This window comes from Seriola aureovittata, chromosome 3, assembly GCF_021018895.1.
Source record: "Seriola aureovittata isolate HTS-2021-v1 ecotype China chromosome 3, ASM2101889v1, whole genome shotgun sequence".
Classification (NCBI taxonomy): Eukaryota; Metazoa; Chordata; class Actinopteri; order Carangiformes; family Carangidae; genus Seriola; species Seriola aureovittata.
Genome location: NC_079366.1, coordinates 19,568,357 through 19,586,419, shown reverse-complemented (window position 1 = coordinate 19,586,419; position 18,063 = coordinate 19,568,357). Strand labels below are relative to the sequence as shown.

Sequence of the window (18,063 nt, the reverse complement as noted above, 5' to 3'; positions counted from 1 at the left end):
TGTGAAAGGGGAACAATATCTGCGTCCTTGTGCTTCATCCTTGAGTGATTGCGAAGAAAAATAATCAACACCATGAAATCAAAGTTTCTCTCTAACAGGAGTGCAAGAAAACACCTTTTCTCTCGGTTTTCTTTTAGAAGCAAAGCTGAAATCATTGCACATTTTTCTCCCCTGTGTCATTTTAGGCTCCTGTACCTGTGCACGGGACTAAAAGACAAAAAAGTAAGGTGTGTTATAGGTGTCCTCATAAGTTTGCTTACATGTATGGACAGATAGGATGGATGCAAGAATCGCTTCTGGATGGACGGGTAGATGACGGATGCATGGATAAGCCCACATTAATCGCCTGGATGGTTGGATAAACCCACATTAACCGGCCCCTGACCAAAAAGACAAGCAACAAGAGGGCAAATGAAAGAATTGGAAAAACAGTGGCCACGCAGATGGAAAAGTGACAATACGATAAAAGAGAAAAGGCTTTGAAGGAATACTTGGATACAGCCCCAATATTGGTTTAAATCCTGACTCTAAACAGGAAAAAAAAAGACTCATGTGCAGCCAGATGAGAAAGATTTAGCCACAGCACATCACATGAATAATAATAAATTGAGCAGCGATAGAAAAAGGACTCCACACCGTTTATTGTCATGTTAACTGAGCCACAGTGGTAAAGCTTCAGTTGGAGAATGTTTATCTTTCACATTAATACCACATGCTGAACATTAACAATCCGCTCTTTTGAAAAATTATTAATCACCGGAATGTCAAAGAGAAACACAATTGCACTCAGATCTTATACTTTTACTTTGATGAACATGAAGTCAGGAAAGTTTATGAAGAGAAGACAAGTTTCCTCATCCAGTTCAAGACTTTAAAATTTCATCCCTTAAAAAAGCAGAAATAATTGTATTAGAAATCTTTTACACATAAATAACTGTATTTTAAGCTTTTAAAACTTTTGTCTGCAGACACAACACACTTTACCCACAGTTTCATTCATTCAAGTGCAATTTGACTACTTTTGCCTCAATACAATTTATAGTCACCGTGTATGTTGGTATATGTTGTACATAGTGCCATTTATCTTTGTTTATTTCTATTTAGTTATTTCATGCATTATTTGTTTGTTGCAGATGCTTATGATATATGTAATATTGTAATCCTTCAAAGTTTTTGTTTAAGATAGTTATGCATCTCTTCATGTCCTATCGTATCATACCGTATCGTATCGTATCGTATCGTATCGTACCTATCGTAGCGTATCATACCGTATCGTATCGTATCGCATCGTATCGTACCTATCGTAGCGTATCGTATCGCATCGTATCGTATCGCATCGCATCGTATCGTATCGCATCGTATCGTAGCGTAGCGTATCGTATCGTAGCATTTTGTTGCGCATTGTATCTTAAAGTTTCTGAAGGGGATTTTGCTTTCATATTAAGGCATCAGTAATAATAGTGAAATGTTATAATACATAACTATGGGGTCATTTTACATGATGAGTACCTTTACTCTGGATACTTTAAGTACATTTTGTTGGAGAACTTTTATTTGTTGTGGAGTACTTCACTTTGTGTTATAGCTACATTTAGTCAAGTAAAAGACCTAAATATTTTATCCACTGCTGGCAAAAAAACTGACAGAAACCCAAAGCGTAATTTCTGCAATGCAACTTTAAAGTTACGGATTACAAATTACAACAGACATACTAAATCATTTTGGCAAAATGATTTTACTGATCAAGGTGAAATATTTAATTGTGTGAAATGTTTTTAGCATCACATTATTAGGAACATTATGAATAAATACAGAATGTGTTTCTGTGTGCTGTGGTTTACAGTTTGTGCATTTTGCTCAGACTCTGTGTTAGTGTACATACAGCATGTACATGAGCGTATGTGTTCCTTTTATAATACGCACACACAAACTGTAGCTCACTGGTTCACACACTGGGGGTCACAACCACCCCAAGGGGGTTCCCAAGACACATTTCAGGGGTCACATGATCACTGCAGTGATCTTATTTTTATCAACTTGTAACTTGAGTCCTTCAAGTCTTGTGTTCTTAAAACAAGTGAAATCTGCCATTGCACTGAGAATATATATGATGTAAATCAATTCGTTTCAAATATTTTCTAACTTCACATTTAATTTTTCTTTATTCTAGCGCAGCAACCTGCCTTATTCTAAAAAAATTTTTTTGAGATAAGACGATTTTTATTAGAAACAGATTAAAATTCTGGCTGTACTTAACAGTTATTCTTTTTATTGTTTTAATACAATTAGATTTAATACAAAGAGCTTTAGTTTTTCTGGCATTCTTTTTTGCTTTTTACTTGTTAAATACTTTTTCTAGGCCTAAAGAGGCAACTTTCACCTCTGAGAAAGACAGGAAAAGGAAAACTGTTCCAAACTAATGTCCACACAGAGGCTAAAACCTGTGGCCAGTCATTGTTTAACAATAGTTCATCATTCTTGCAAATAAACTCATTTGCTTTCTACAGCCAGCAGCTCATTAGCTGACCGTAGCACAAAGACAGGAAACAGGGGGAGAAGGCAAGCTCGCCATATTCTTGCTATAGCCAAGATGTAGTCTGGCACACTGTACCACTGAAAACAGCACATTGTTGTTTTCAGTGTGTCAGTTTTAATACACAAGATATGACATGTTCATTAGTGAGCTCTAGAGGTGCTGGTGGGTGGATTTTGTCACCTTTGGACAGAGTCAGACTAGTTGTTTCTCCCTTGTTTCCAATACTGCTATGCCAGCCTGGCTGTATAGCTTCATATCTAATGGATAGATAAGAGAGTGGTATCAATCTTCTCATCAAGCTCTCTGCAACAAAGCAAACATATTTCCCAAAATGTGGAAATATTCTTTTAAGTGGTCACAAACCAAAAATATTGCAAAACCGGTGCTGTAGCTTAAAGAGGGACCCATAAGTGCTGATTTGATCGTTGCACCCGTAGGAGCACTAAAGTCAGGCTTAGACTGTTAGCTAAGCTTCTGGAGTACAACAGCAAATCTTCTTTCATTTACTATAGTGTGGTGTGTTTGTGTGTGTGTGTGTGTGTGTGTGTGTGTGTGTGTGTGTGCTAATGTGTGTGTGAAGGAGAGTTACAGTCGAGGTTTGGGAGCAATGCCAAAGAAGTACACAAGCTGTGAGAAATCCAACAGTCATTCAGTCTGGTGGGTAATCAAAGTGCTCCAGTGGCATCGGATCTCCGCCGGCTCACCTCAGGATGGTCGTCTGATCTACAGCATGAAAAGACAGAGACAGAGAGCAGGGATGGGAGGGAGGAGGGGGGAGAACGGGGATGAGACAAGAGGGAAAGACGAAGAGAGTGAGAGAAACAGAAACAGCGAGAGTGCTAAGAAAAGGGGGGAAAGGGATGAAGATCATTCCCACAACAGATACCACTATCTCACAGGGTTTAAAGGGCCCCCTTTCTGTACACCCCCCCCACCCCCTCCTGCCCTCTCTTCCTCCCCCTCTTCCCCTCACCAATAATGCCAAAACTTGGCAGCCAACCCAGCACATGAGCAACAGTTTCCCATCAGAGAGAGGCAGCAATCCTACTGCCTTGGCACCGGCGATGTCTGAAGAATGACGGGCACTGTAAGAAGAGAGCAGACATGAATGGAGTCTGTTAGGAGAGACGGAGAGAGAAAAAAAACAACACATATCAATGCCTTTTGATTGTCTGGGAGTGATTCTGGTGAGAGCACATCACTGAGCTGACATGGAGTGTGAAAAGTGGCAATATCTGAACTGATGATGGTTGTTTTTCATGGGGAAAGGAAGGCGTTTCTGAAGAGTAACAAACATTAAATACAGTTTTCCAGTCGGCCTCTTTGTGTTCTGCTCATCCAGGATGAAAATAAAATGATGTGAAGTCAAACATATCTGCTATAAAATCTGACAACATTTGCTGTAGGAGGATTTTCCATAGTCGTCTCTGCCCCCTGCCAAGGGATGAGGGTTTCACCTTTTTGCACTTGGCACAACCCTCTATGTGCTCACCAGCAATGCCATCAGATTATGCAAATCCATGGAGATGTCCTATTCAACACTACCTCCATTTAGAACTGAGATATTTGAGCCAAAAATGAATAGAGTGATAAAAGAGGCAGTGTTTTAAAGGAGGCAGAGTAGGGAAGGGTCAAAGACATCTCCGATATAAATGAAAACATAATGAATACTGTACAAAATATCCCACTGTGGACCGCCATTTCAGTCACGCCCTCACTTTTCTCGCTCGTTGTCTTTCTTCTGTGTTTTTGTAAAGTTTTGTAGAGAACTGCCGCAGACAATCTGAGAAATATGGAGGCAGAGAGCAGCATGGGAACAGCCCAACAAGCGTGCAAAAACACACTATAGAAGAGAGCCGTGAGTTAAAGAAACCAAAACAAAAAAAAACAACAAACAAAAAGAAACAAAATTGGACCAAACGCTTTGTTATTCATGGGAAAAAAAGAGCAAGCTTGTTAACTTGCACAATTAAGGCATCATTTGCCAAGAGAAAGTGCAGTTCTTTGTTTTTCGGGGGACAAAAGGTTGAGAAAGCGTGTTTTAAATCGGCGCTGTGAGTTTCATGAGGGTGGGTCTGGTTATCTGGTTTGCTACAACAAGGGACACTTTTGTCATGAGCACAGACAGTGTGACATCAGAAAGTGCTTGAGATAAATCAGGTAATTTTGCATGGTAGTTAGACAAAGAGCACCATACATTCCAGTTCCTGTGTGTGTTTATAAAAGGAGTATGAGTAAAAGAGGAGGCAAAACACCATGTGAGTAATTCACAAGACGTCTCCAATAGAGTGGCATAATTTATGTTTTAAGGGCTTTTTGTTAAAGACTAAAGGCATTAAGTTTGACAACATCAATAAATTATTCATATTTGAAAGAATATGTAAAATTTAAAAAGCCCCTAATAAGGATATTTGCCTAATTATTCACTCCTTTAGAATAATTAAGAGCTGAAATGTAATTTCTCAATTTTTCAATAAAATTACAGTTATATTTTTAAAAATGTTTACTTCAAAAGAATATGGTTTATATGGGAAATGTAAATATCTATAAATGCAAAACATGCATGCACATTACTAGTACTTACAACCAAACTTTGGGTTCTTTCATCCTCAATTTTATAACTTCATTTTTGAAAACATGGGATATTATAATGTTTTAAATCTCTTAGTGTTTAATGGATAATGCAAAATAAATTCTAAGCCCCTTAATATGTGCAGTTGATATTAACTAATAAATAATCTATTGCTATAAAAAAAATGCAGTGATTTTATCTCCTCACGACCTGACCAGATGAAACCAAAACTATAGGCCTGTTAGTGATGTTGGTGAAACAGACATATATAAATTTTATAACAAGTGTTAATGGAAAACTGCTTCTCTTTCCCTCGTCAAGCATAAATGAGCAAAATTCTGTGAGATTTTACAAGAAGCTGAGCCGTTTCCTGTGTTTGAAAATGGAAAAAAATTCAGTTAACCCATTGAGTTGTAAGCTGCTCTCACTTTTTATTTCCCTGCTCCACAGTTAACTCATCTCTTTCTCCTCTGTTATACAAGTATAGAGCTCAAGATCTCCAACAGCACTGGAATTTCTTCTAAAGGATCTTGGGATTCAGAGCCGTCCTTTCAGCTTCAGTCACTCTAGTGCTTGTGAGGCCGCATTCACGTGTGAAAGTTTCTTTAAGAAAGCCTTTAAGTTGTAACCAGTGATGGTTCATTCCTGCCAGAAATCTTCCCCAAACATAACGCTTCAGTGGCGAGTGCAGAATATGAAAACTGACAACGTGAATCAGGAGAATGCAACGTGAGGCTTTTGGGGAATCTGAAAGGCTGTGTGTGTGATGTGGTCAGACGGTCACAGCTGAGGCACCTGACAAACTTGACGCCCTAGTCGACTCTTTGCAGGGCCAAAAAGAAAGGGTAAATAAAACCCAGAGGTCCTAATGTGCTCCCTGTGCGCTTGGCTGGACTCATGAGGGGCGAGCATGGTATGTTCGCCCTTTTGTCCGGCGAGATGACGGCCGCTCCTCTGTATTTAGCTGCGTCCGGGGGCCAGCGTAGGGCCAGCGAGGGGGGACCCCGGGGCTGCACAGGTCACACTCTGAGGTCATGATCTGAGCAACCAATCCAGAGAAAGAAATAAAGCAGAAATGCGATTGGCAGCCAGTGAGGGTCGGAGACTTCATCTCAAGTGACTGCGTCAAACTGAATGAGACCCAGCAAATACATTTTCTCGTGTGAATGTTCATAGTGTGACTGAATGCTTTCATTTTTAACTGAAAGAGCTTTTTGAGGGAGAGGCAGCTTTAGTATAAAAGGGGATGAAACCGAACCAAAGAAAGACGTTCACACACTCAGGGGAGAGCCAACGACAGAGCATGAAAGCAACGTTCGAAAAACAAAAACACCATGTTGTAAAGTTAAAGAATGTTTCCTTTAGTTTTACAATGTTTGCAACAGTCAGATTGGTCGTATGGTTGTGGTCATCGTGGTGGAGGGCAAAGTGGTCATACCCTCACTGACCTCACTGTGACCTTCACAGCAGGGCACCCATGTCCGACACCAAGAACATGAAGCAACACAACACAGTCTCTGGAAACAACAGCTACATAAGGAAATCTCTTTGAAATAAAAAATGTCATTCATCCAGCGAGGCAGACTGAGCGGCCGGAAAACTATCTTTTTGATACAGTTGCACAGTTTCATTAACATTTTAAAAAATAGTTGCAATTACAGCATAATGACATATTTTACACATTGTGAGTGTTTTAAGATGTGTATACATGCTGGCTAAAGGCACTGATCAGAAAAGATAAAAACAGTTTCTCCAAGGGAAAGTCCGACTGCACCGAAACAATTCTCCATGATTCTGATTTGAAAGTTTTTTTGTTTTTTTTCTCATTTTTGCCATTAGGAAGATGGTGGGATGACAGAAAATGAGAGAGAGAGAGAAGGAGAGAGAGAGAGAGAAGGAGAATCACATGCAACAAATGTTTCCAGCTGGACTCAAGCTGGGATCATTGTCTTAAACCCTTGGGCCACCAGGGTGCACTCATGATTCTAAACTTTGATTGTACTAAAAAGAGACTTTTCTCATCCTGACCCACTCACACGCACAACAACATACGGCTCACAGTGAACAGTGAGTTAAAGTGTCCCGGTGCAGTTTACCAAGTTAAACAAGTTGCCTTTAACCTCACACCTTCATTAAACTTAAGTAAATCAAACATTACGAATGCCTGAACCTGTTTGACTGAGGATGAACAAATAGAGAAGAATTTGTATCATGAGTTCTGTGTCTGTGTTGTTTGTGCTGAACATGTGGAAGCATTTCATTAGGCTCATTTTTAATGTGCACAGAGCTCCAATTTAAGAGTTTGTTTGCCCGTAGGTTCAAATGATGTCTTTTCCACAACTAAGATTAAATAAAGTTGTTTTCAACACTGATTTAAAAATAAAAATTTAAACACTATTTTTTCCAACTACAACCGAACAAAACTCAATTTACCAACAGCTGATGTTGAAACTTTCTAACATTGTAACAGCTGAACATCGATTAACCATTAGAAAAGCTAAGATGGATCTAGCATTCAGTTGTCATAAATCTGACGTGACTATTTTCCACAGAGCAGCTGAGGTGTTTATTCTTACTGCACATGTTGTTCCCACTGATCTCCTGAAAATGTTTACTGGCCTGTGAGCATGAGATGATAACGTAGGTAAATCAATTCAAACAAGGTTCATTCTTGACCATTAGAACAATAGTTGGACAAACTATTTGCTGGTGAAGACCATAAGATGCGGTTGAAAGTTTCAGATAAAAGTTGTGGACCATGATTTAAGATTATTTTTGTCAAACATTTTTATAGTTTCTATTAGTTGATCTGACTTAACTGCAGAATATAAATCCTGCTGCCTCCACTGATCTCCTGCTATCAGTACGAAGCCAACACACACACACACACACAACACACACACACACACACACACACACACACACACACACACACACACACACACACACACACACACACACACACACACACACACACACACACAAAGGAGTGTTTTTTATGCCCAACATTAATGCCCATTAGGAAAACAAACAAGGGCTTGAGAGTGCATCATTCAGCGGTATCTGCTGCACTCAGATTTGGCAGCTCTCCCTGCCCATGTGCCAACATCGGGGGTGACTCTCAGGCTGGGATCCATTCAAAGCAACAACAACTAAACTGATCCTCTGAACAGACAGATTCAATTTGACCTCGTTTGGTATCAGACGTTAATCTGTATAAAGCGTCTTCAACCGCACTTTATATTATCCATTCAGAATAAATGTACATAACTTTTGTACATTCTTTTTGTAAAGACAATATACATATTTGCTGTGTTTATCCCATTTAATTTGAAAATATTTCAAAAGGTTTAAGAGACAATAGCACATAGTTGGTTTAACAAACATCTTCTGCTCTTATTGATAGACAAGAGGTTAGTAAAGTAAACTTTTTTTTTTTTTAAACTGAAATTTGTATGACAAGGGGTGGGTTGCAAATTATTTTTCAATTTAAAAATTTGACCTAAAAATTTAACCTAAAATCATCAGAACTCAAATTATTAGAGTGCAAACGCCTCTAGAAGTAGTATTGTTGGAGAAATCCATAAAGATAAAGCCATTTGAAACTATCCACCGGAGGTCAACGCCTATGGAAACACTGGCTGAGAAAAACCAAACAAAAATGTTTCCAAAAAAAGCATTCTCTGCTAAAATCCAGCGGTCGAGAGAAATGGGAGGATTAAAAACAGCCACTGAACAAGCCAGCGTTTGTGGAGAGAAGACACCCACAGATAACTTTCTGAATGGCCGCTTACGCTTCTCCTTTTCTCTCCCCATCATAAGATAGGAGAGGAGAGAAAAAGGACTAACAAGATGCACATTTTACATTGAAAACTGTTATTGTTCCCCTCCTAATCTGGCCCACCATCTGAGAGGAGGGCTGCGCTAAAGAGCGGAGGGGCTTTAATGGGAGGACGAGAGCCAACTCAGGGATCGGGGAAGAGAGGGGACAGAAAGGGGGGAGGCGGGGGGTTGGTCTTTGGCTTTAAGGAGGGGATCAGTTGGGAAGTGTAGAATGGATGTTTCTTTTTCTCTATGGGGGGAACTTTGTATTTGACTGTTGTTTGTATCTGTCTTTCAGTGGCCTGATCCCCGTGGGCCTGGACAGAGAGATGCCTCTATATGTGTTTGCATGTGTGGAGTTGTGTGTGTGTGTGTGTGTGAGTCTATATGTGTGTGTCTATGTGAGGCAGAGAGAGAAACTGATGGTGGGATCTACCCCTCTTCTTTCCTACAGCTGCAGCTCAGCGGATTAGCCGTCATCCACAAGGCAACATTACACAAGTAGCCTTTGAACAAAAGTCATGGATACTATTAATGATATGGTAATCCGTAATGGAGCTACCTCCCAGTAGTGATTATACTGACATGGGAAGAATGTCCAAGAGTCCTGGACGCAACTACCCAAACAACACTGTGGCTATTGTTGGCAAGCCTGCACCTACATCCACTGGCATCAGCCGACTAACAATCCCTTCCTGCTATACACACACACACACACACACACACACACACACACACACACACACACACACACACACATATATATATACACAGACACACGCGCGCACACACACACACAAACACACACACACACACACACACACACACACACATATATATATATATACACAGACACACACGCGCGCACACACACACAAACACACACACACACACACACACACACACACACACACACACACACACACACACACACACACACACACACACACAAACACACACACACACACACAGCCCCCTGCTTTTTTGACACCCTTCCCTCCACCACGATCAACCTATGAATAAAAAATGAAAACCCAAAAATGGATGGAGAGAAAGAGAGGGAGGGAAGGGGTGGGAACAGAGGGGAGGAAAAACAAAGTGTCTTGGCCAGGATCAGCCAGGGATTTCTCCCTATGTGGTTCCCACACACTGACTCGAGCTCCTCTCTCTCTCCACCCAGTCCATCCTTTCTCCTCATAGTCAGGGAAGACCACACAAACACTAAATGATTTCATGATTTAATCTCGAATGGTGGTGGAAAGGATGAGAGTTGAGTCAGTGCTCCTCTTTTTATTCCTGGGGTGGTACAAGCCACTATAGTGGGTGTGGTGGGGTGGAAGCGGAGGTGGGGGTAGGGGAGAGGCCACTGTTTGCCTGGGTAAATGTTCTCCGTTGGACAGGCTGGGTCACAGCAGGGGTGTTTAACCCTAAAAACTTGTCTCTTTTAAATACAATTACTAATTTCTGTGTTCACTCCTGCCACTAATCCACTCTGATGTTACTGAGGTGAACACACTCAGCGGAGCTCAGAGTGTAATGTCGAAATGCAATGATGTGCAACTTATTAATAGGTACATGGATTCAATAACAGTCCTTTCTGAATGCAACATGTAATATGTTCCTAGATTAAGAGTGATTACAGTTTATGTAGCAACTCATACAATAATTACCCAACAATTCAGCGATATATTTGCTTAACCCAATTTTCATGTTAAACAGCTCAAAAAATGTAATTAACATAATTTATCGGCTCAATAACCCATAACTTTTTCTAATTTTATGAGAATTGCTTATAAAAGATTTTGAAATGACGACGTCTTTCATAACTCCACAACAAAAGATGACAAATGAATATATATTCTATTTGGGGTCTCAGAGACCTTCGCCTTAAAACATGGTGGAATACCATGGGTTTTTATAGGCTCAGTGGTGTTGACATTACTTTTTATACAGAACTCCCAAATCACATATAGGTCTGTTTGGATTTATGTTATTGGAGTTTTGGAAAAGGTAAAACAGAGTTAGACCTTGAAATACAGGAACAGCGCAGTGTGTAAGATCACATACTATGTATTCCTTTGTCTGTGCCATGACTTGTTGGCAAAGAAAAATAATATATATTCAAAAAAAATATTCAAAGGGAGTTAGAGGGAGTGTTTGATTTATTGATATTTTCAAGCAGTGGGTTCCGTGTGTGCCCCAGAAATGAGAAAGTAAGGCACAAGGGTTAAAATAGAAATATTATATTATCATGATGTATACTGCTATCATTCACAGCATAATTACACATTAGTTACTAGTACCTACGGTGGGTAGTTCAAACGTCAATGTGCTGCTTGGGTTTTGGGTACAGATAAACATTTTTTATATTTTCTATATAATTAATTTATTAAGCTGTCATTTATTCACAGTCTTTATCTAATTGCTCATATTGACAATAATGTATAGTATATCCCAGCATATATTGAGAGAAGTAAGGTAAACACTGTCCTCAGGTTACCTGTCCATCATAGAGCTAAGTCATTAACTAAGTCACTAAGTCAATAGGTATATTGTTAGTATGGGGCATTTGTCCAGTTTTGTACTAAGCAGGGTTAAAAGGCAAATCTATGTCTACATGGTACATGTTAATATGGTAAAAAATGTTGAGTAACCCCTGAATGGACTTCACAGGGCGAATGAAAATGAATGGCTGTCCTTAAAGGGGAAGTCCAACAATTTAACATTACACTGCATAAAGTTGAGTTGTTACAAGAGTCAGTGTAAAAAAAAAGAAGCTAGTATATCCTGAATTTTAATCAACATCCATTTTTGGATCTTTAGTGCTGATACAAAAATGCATGGTCGTTCATTTCCCAAACCAGTAGCATGTTTTTGTTCGACCCTCCCTGCCTGGATAATTTTTAAATATTTTTGTTCTACAAATCCTCACCTCCCAGCCCAAGCCAAGGTAACTCTTGAATTTGACTCAGAGTTCCCAAACTTAAAAAAGAAGATATGTATCTGTTTTCAAAGGCTGAGTAGCACCTCTCATAACTAGTAAACTGACCTATGTGTACAGAAGAGAAAAGAGGTTCCTCTTCAATATGATCTTTACAAACTGTCACACAGGCTGAATCTGAGACTGAGCTGAAGAAAGTGAACTTTTACATTAGTGAAATCAAACTTTGCAAACGTGTCACTGACAGAAATCCCAAGAACATGTGAGTGCCACCCTCTGACACTCATCATTCAGATATTATACCAACTGCCCCACACATACACACACATGTAGGACACCACACACACACAGACAGACAGACAACTGTGTTTCCATGATAACCTGAAAAACCTGAAATGCAGGGTTTGAATGTGAAATATACGAACTACTTCTCAGTGTGATATATGATACTACAGTTTTGTCATTTATTTATTTGTGTGTTCAGAATTATTCTGAAAAACATAAACAAACTTCAACTCTAACTGAAAACCAAATATCCAGAAATCATGGCAGGACTACGGCATGTTTGTTTAGTTGAGTAATGAATTAATTTACATTGTGTGTTGTTGCACACCCCCACACACAATCTATTTAACAATATCATGCACAATGTAATTACAGGCCCTTCTGTTTGACAAACAATACAGACAAATATCCTACAGTGTGAAGGCCAAGTCAACCCACTTCACTGTATCTGTGTTTGAAGCTGCAGGCTTTTATTCTGTCAAATTTTGTGGTAAAATCTTTCAAAGACGAAACGTTTTGCAGCGGTTCGTTTCAAGAGCGCCCAGTTAATTTATGCAAATTTACAAACAACATTTAAAATGCCACTTCTTAACCATTAGGCTGCCTCTGGATCAGTCCTCTTTGTAACGGCCCTGTCCTTGCTTGACTGATATGTCAAAGTTGAGGACACGGCGGAGAGACCAGAATGAAAATGCCACACAAGCACTGACACAGGGATCAATCCGATTGGAATGATTTAGCATTTCTACGTTTTGAATAAAAATGAGTGCGCTAGACGGTGGAGCAGTTTGATTAGTGGGATCCCTAAGTCCCTCGAAGCCTTCATGGCCTTTTCTCTCTTCCTTCACTGCCAGAAGAAAAGTCCTTTTTCTCTCTTTTCAGAAGTCCCTTGGTACCCCGGCTTTTTCCTCACTGTTGGTATTACAAAATCCCCATTCAAAACAACCCTTGTCACCTGTCAACTAAGCCAGGCTGGTTTGCTAGGTCTTTATCCTCGGCACATACACTCACACATACACAGAGCCTGACTCCCAGCCCCCTCCCCCATTTATGCACATATCCCCCTACATTCATACAGATACATAGACACAGACACAAACTGCAAATCCCAACCGCACACACACACACGCCCACCCACTCACCCATGCTCACACACTAAAACCACATGTCTGAGAGCTGTTACTATAGCAGTTTAAAATTCATTACCCTGTTCACTTTAACAAACGTCCAGCACTGGGATGGGCCACCTTCAGCTGCGCTTTTGCTCGCCGTGGTGAGGCCCCGAGACTTCACGTGCACCGAGAAAGGAGGCTGTTGCATCGTGGGCCAAATCTGCTGACCTCATAGGAGAAGTTAACACAAACAAGAAAAGTTTACACATAAAAGTAAAGGATAAAAGCAGAGTCAGAATTTGTATGAGGTGCAGAAAATATAGCAAATGACAACCTTTACTTCCTGATGACACAACAACCCATAATACAATAAAAAAAGAATGAGATGTTTGTTTTTTCATGAGGCTTAGAGCGATAGCATTAGTGGAATTATTGAAGTAGACTTGGTGTTCATAATAGCTTTTTCTGTGTAGTTGCTTTTATATTCCTTGTTAATGTATATTTATTGCTGTTACTTAATCAATCTTAAATTATCCCGGTCCTATACTCATTAATGAAACAAATATTGTTCTGTATTCCATTTATGTTTTGGAATAGAAAACATTTTGTGTCCAACAGAAGACAGGACATGATAACTTCTTGTCATTAAAGCATCAAAATGTTTTGAGAATTACATTTGGTGACACTTTCTACTTATTAATACTTTTAAAGGTTTGTAAGTTGTTGATAATGGTGAATCAATCATTTATAAATGTTCATAGTAAGCCATTTATAACAACATATAACAAGACAACAATATAACATAAAGGCTCCAGGCCTGATGGCTTATTATAAAGTGAATACGTCATGATCCTTTATAAATGACTTTCTAAAATGCAATAAAATTTGAAGGGTCATTTATAATAATTCATCAAGTGTGGAGTTAAATGTTAAATATTAATAAGACAGTAAATTATGTTTAAGGAGGATACACTTTTGGAAGCCTAAAGGTCGTTCTTTTTGAGTGGAGAAGTAACAATGAGTAGATGCTTTACAACACTTTATAATGTAACTGCAGATTTAAGGATTTTTCAAGTTGTTCATGTATGTGTTACCAGCTATAACTCGCTATATGAAGCATCCATAACAGAAAACGTATGCTTGACAACACAATATTATATTGTTTTCATGATATATTACTATATTCTCAATACATGTATTTCTTTATAATGTACTACTACTATATAAACTAGATTCCACTGATCTAGGTCGATGTTATGCACGTATGCATAAATGGCTGCTGTCAATATCTATGTTAATATGATATAACATTTGTAATGAATTGCTTCCTCCCAAAATGTAATTACAAACGGGTAGTGAGCATATCCGTTGTTGACCAGTGTGGAGCAGCTGTACAAACCTAGGCATCAAGTCTGCGGACGGGACAGGAGGAAGACGGGTGTTGGGTGGAGGTGGTGGCGGAGGCGGAGGCAGAGGCGGAGGAGGGGGTGTTTAACTGATGGCCGTAGAGAGGCGTAAGGGTCAGAGCAGAGGGTGGTCATCCGGCCCGGTCACTTAGCCAAGGCCCAGCGTGCCCCGAGCAGCCGTCGCTCATTAACCCGCTGACAGGAGCTCCGGACACCGAGGAGCGTCGCCCCACGCAGGAAGGTCACGGGGTCAATCAGCCCTCTCTCCGGCCATCAAATCAAGATGGACGCACAAGCGGCGACTTATCCCCCAATCAAAGGGTCAGTGATGCATTGTCACTAACACACAAGCACACTACACACACCCATGCACGCGCACATACACTGACACAGAATCTGAAATCAAAACAAATTGATTTATCAATGGTGTTAAGGCTTTTTTTTTTCTTTAAACTAATCTACTTTTAAGGTTTTCAGATAATCTAAACCATGTTTCAACAAAGACAAGAAGAGCATAAAGACATTAGCCTAGATTTGGCTGAACTTTTGTGACATTAACTTGGTGTTTTTGCATTTAAATGATAGCCTATATTAATGGGTCAATGTGAAGAAATCAATAAAACATACAAGTGTAAAAAAAAGTTTTCACTCACCTTTGGTGTAGAAAAAATATCTGAAAAACAAAATCACTCTTCTAATGATTAAAGCATTTTAGTTATAGTCAAATTATAGCCTAGAAATTGGAAATATCTGTATACCTGTTCCATACCTCACCTGGGAAACATTTGTCCAAACCATTTATGAGTTATTTAATTATATTTAGTGCACACAGAGTGGTGCTCAAGCTACTTTTAGAATTAATTTTTACATAATCTTCTTAATTATCACAAGTGATTTACATGAAACAAACAGTTAAACAAAGGAACATGAATAAAATAAACTGCACAACCAGTAAAGTGCACATAAAATAAAAATTCAGCAAACATAAAACATGATGAGATATCAGCCATAAAAATGAAAAAATATTGATATACAAGTCCATAAAACGTTAGTTTTAAAAAGCTGCTCGGGCAGGTCATTCCTGTCATCAAAGGCAATTCTACAATAAAACACAAATACTTTACAATACAGAATAAACCAATACGATCACATCCCAATAAATGTTACATAAGCCTATAATGTTCAGTGTCTGATGAGGTGTTGATTAGAGCTGAAGCGGTTAGTCAGTTAATTAGTGAGTCAACTGAAACTAAGGTTTTTGGAACCACTTGGTTACAGCTTCTCAAATGAGAGCATGTTGTTCTTCATTTCTTAACACAGTTAACTGATATTTTCTGAGTAATATGTGTGCAATAAAGATAAGAAGATGCAGCAACAAGGGATTTACATTTTCTAAAGTCTTCCTGTTTATAATTGAGTGAAGTCTCCCCTTTTTACTGAATACAAGAAGAACATAAAAGATGTTCTCTCCACGAGGAAAAAGGTGCAGAACCTCTCTACAACATAATGCCCATGAGAAAACCAATAAATTTACATACATACCAGCACTTTCACACAATGGAGCCACTACATGTTAAACTCTTGACAAACTGTGTGTGACAAAGTGTTCCTCATTACAAACTCTAATTCCAGATGAGATTATTTCACAGCTAAAATGACGACACTAATTTGGGACTAAGGGCCGTTACGAGGGCTCAGAATCCGTTTTAAATGAGGCCTTGAGGTATGAAGAGGTTGTTGTCTTTCTGAGAAGACTTAAGAATGGATGAATGAAGTTCACACACTTTTGTGTAAAGAACCATCATCTTGAGGGTGCTACAAGTATATTACTGCTCTGGATTGATTAGGTTTTCTTGAGCGAACGCCAGCCCAAGTGGAATTCTTTTATCATGAGTGAGAGATGAGTGCTGCTGTTTAAAAATGTCTACATTTCGGTGTAAGGGAGACGACGGAGCAGGAGGCTCAAGAGACTGAAACATTACAGCAAAGACATGAGAGCTTTTGTTCTAGCTTCATGTCATGTTGTGGGGGTTGTTGCAAAAAATCCTATGGCTGTGCTAATATTTAGAATACCCAAGAATTACATGATTAATTGGTGGAAGTGAATGATATTTTGATATATTATATATTTTTGAATAAACCCTAAAACTTTATCTGGATTATGCACATTGCATAGATTGATACATGATCAGTTCAAATGATTTACCTGTTTTTACAAAATATAGCGTACAAGTACTTTTGAATACAAGCTAAAGAAAGCAACAAAATTACAAAAATGTACCATTATACCATTCTCTTCTCCAGAAAAGAAAACTATTGAGGAGAAAACCATTTCTCCTCAGCAGGCTGTTTTATTTGAATAATTAACAGGGGAAAAACAATACTACAAATAAGTTTATGAAGTGGTAGAAGGGGATAACACTATGTGTGTGTATTTATCTTATCACACAGACACACACACACACACAATGTCTCCTCTGTTTGAACTGATCCCAATTATTCTCATCCTACAGCCTCCCTAAACACTGAAAATGAACTGTGAGCAAAGTTTACTTTGTCTAATTTATCCAATTTAGGGAACTTAATCTGTGAAGTGTCTGCCTGCTCTGCTGTCTCTAAATCCCAACTTCAGAGCTCAAGTATAAACAGTGTGACTTTTGGAGCCTGCACACTCTTAACCGTAAAAGCAGTACATTTTATTTTATAGTATGTATTTTGTTATACATATCTAAAGTGTCTTGAGTCAGATGCAAAGCTGTGTCAACTAATTAGTAAAGATATGTAATAAAGGAAAGATTTACTATGGGAAACAAATGTGTCTTTATGGTATTTTCAGGTATATACTGTAATGTATATTTACACTATGTGAGATGACATTTAACCAACATGTTCTGCCAAGTCTCCTAAGTATTTTTCTGATGATAACATAATGGACAACTGTCTCCCAAACATTATCACTGACTCCCATCCTCCAACCTCAGGCTTCCTTCTCTTAACACTCGTCCTCTCTCTCTCTTTCCTCAGCCCTAGATCTGCTCCCAAATTCCCTCTCTCCCATTTTTAATTTTCACCCCACCCATGTTTCTCTTGAACCTCTTCTCTCTCTCCCCCTCACCCTCCACCCCCACTCCCGCCATGTCCATCCCTTCGTCCCCCACTGACTGTGTGTCTCCAGGTCTTCCTGATTGGTCATGGGGATTTCTCCTCCTCCTCCAGAGGAGTGTGTGTTTATGTGCGTGTGTTTGTCTACCTTGGCTGCTCTGCCGTGGGCACTGCCCTGACTGCGGGTGAGAAACGTCAGCTGCATGATGCTGTCTTTCTCTTCTTTTTCTTTTTTTTTTTTTACCCACAGAGACACCCATGTGCCTTTGACTCATATTGTCCTCAGT

The 18,063-nt window shown here is 39.2% G+C and overlaps 1 long non-coding RNA gene across 1 annotated transcript; it reads right to left on the bottom strand.

The window, feature by feature from the left end:
• Positions 1–2,929: 2,929 nt before the first annotated feature.
• Positions 2,930–13,488, bottom strand: LOC130166986 (uncharacterized). Its single transcript, XR_008827216.1, has 3 exons — positions 13,363–13,488; positions 3,510–3,621; positions 2,930–3,375 (listed from the first exon to the last, which is right to left on the bottom strand). It is a non-coding gene; the product is annotated as an uncharacterized LOC130166986 (long non-coding RNA).
• Positions 13,489–18,063: the final 4,575 nt, after the last annotated feature.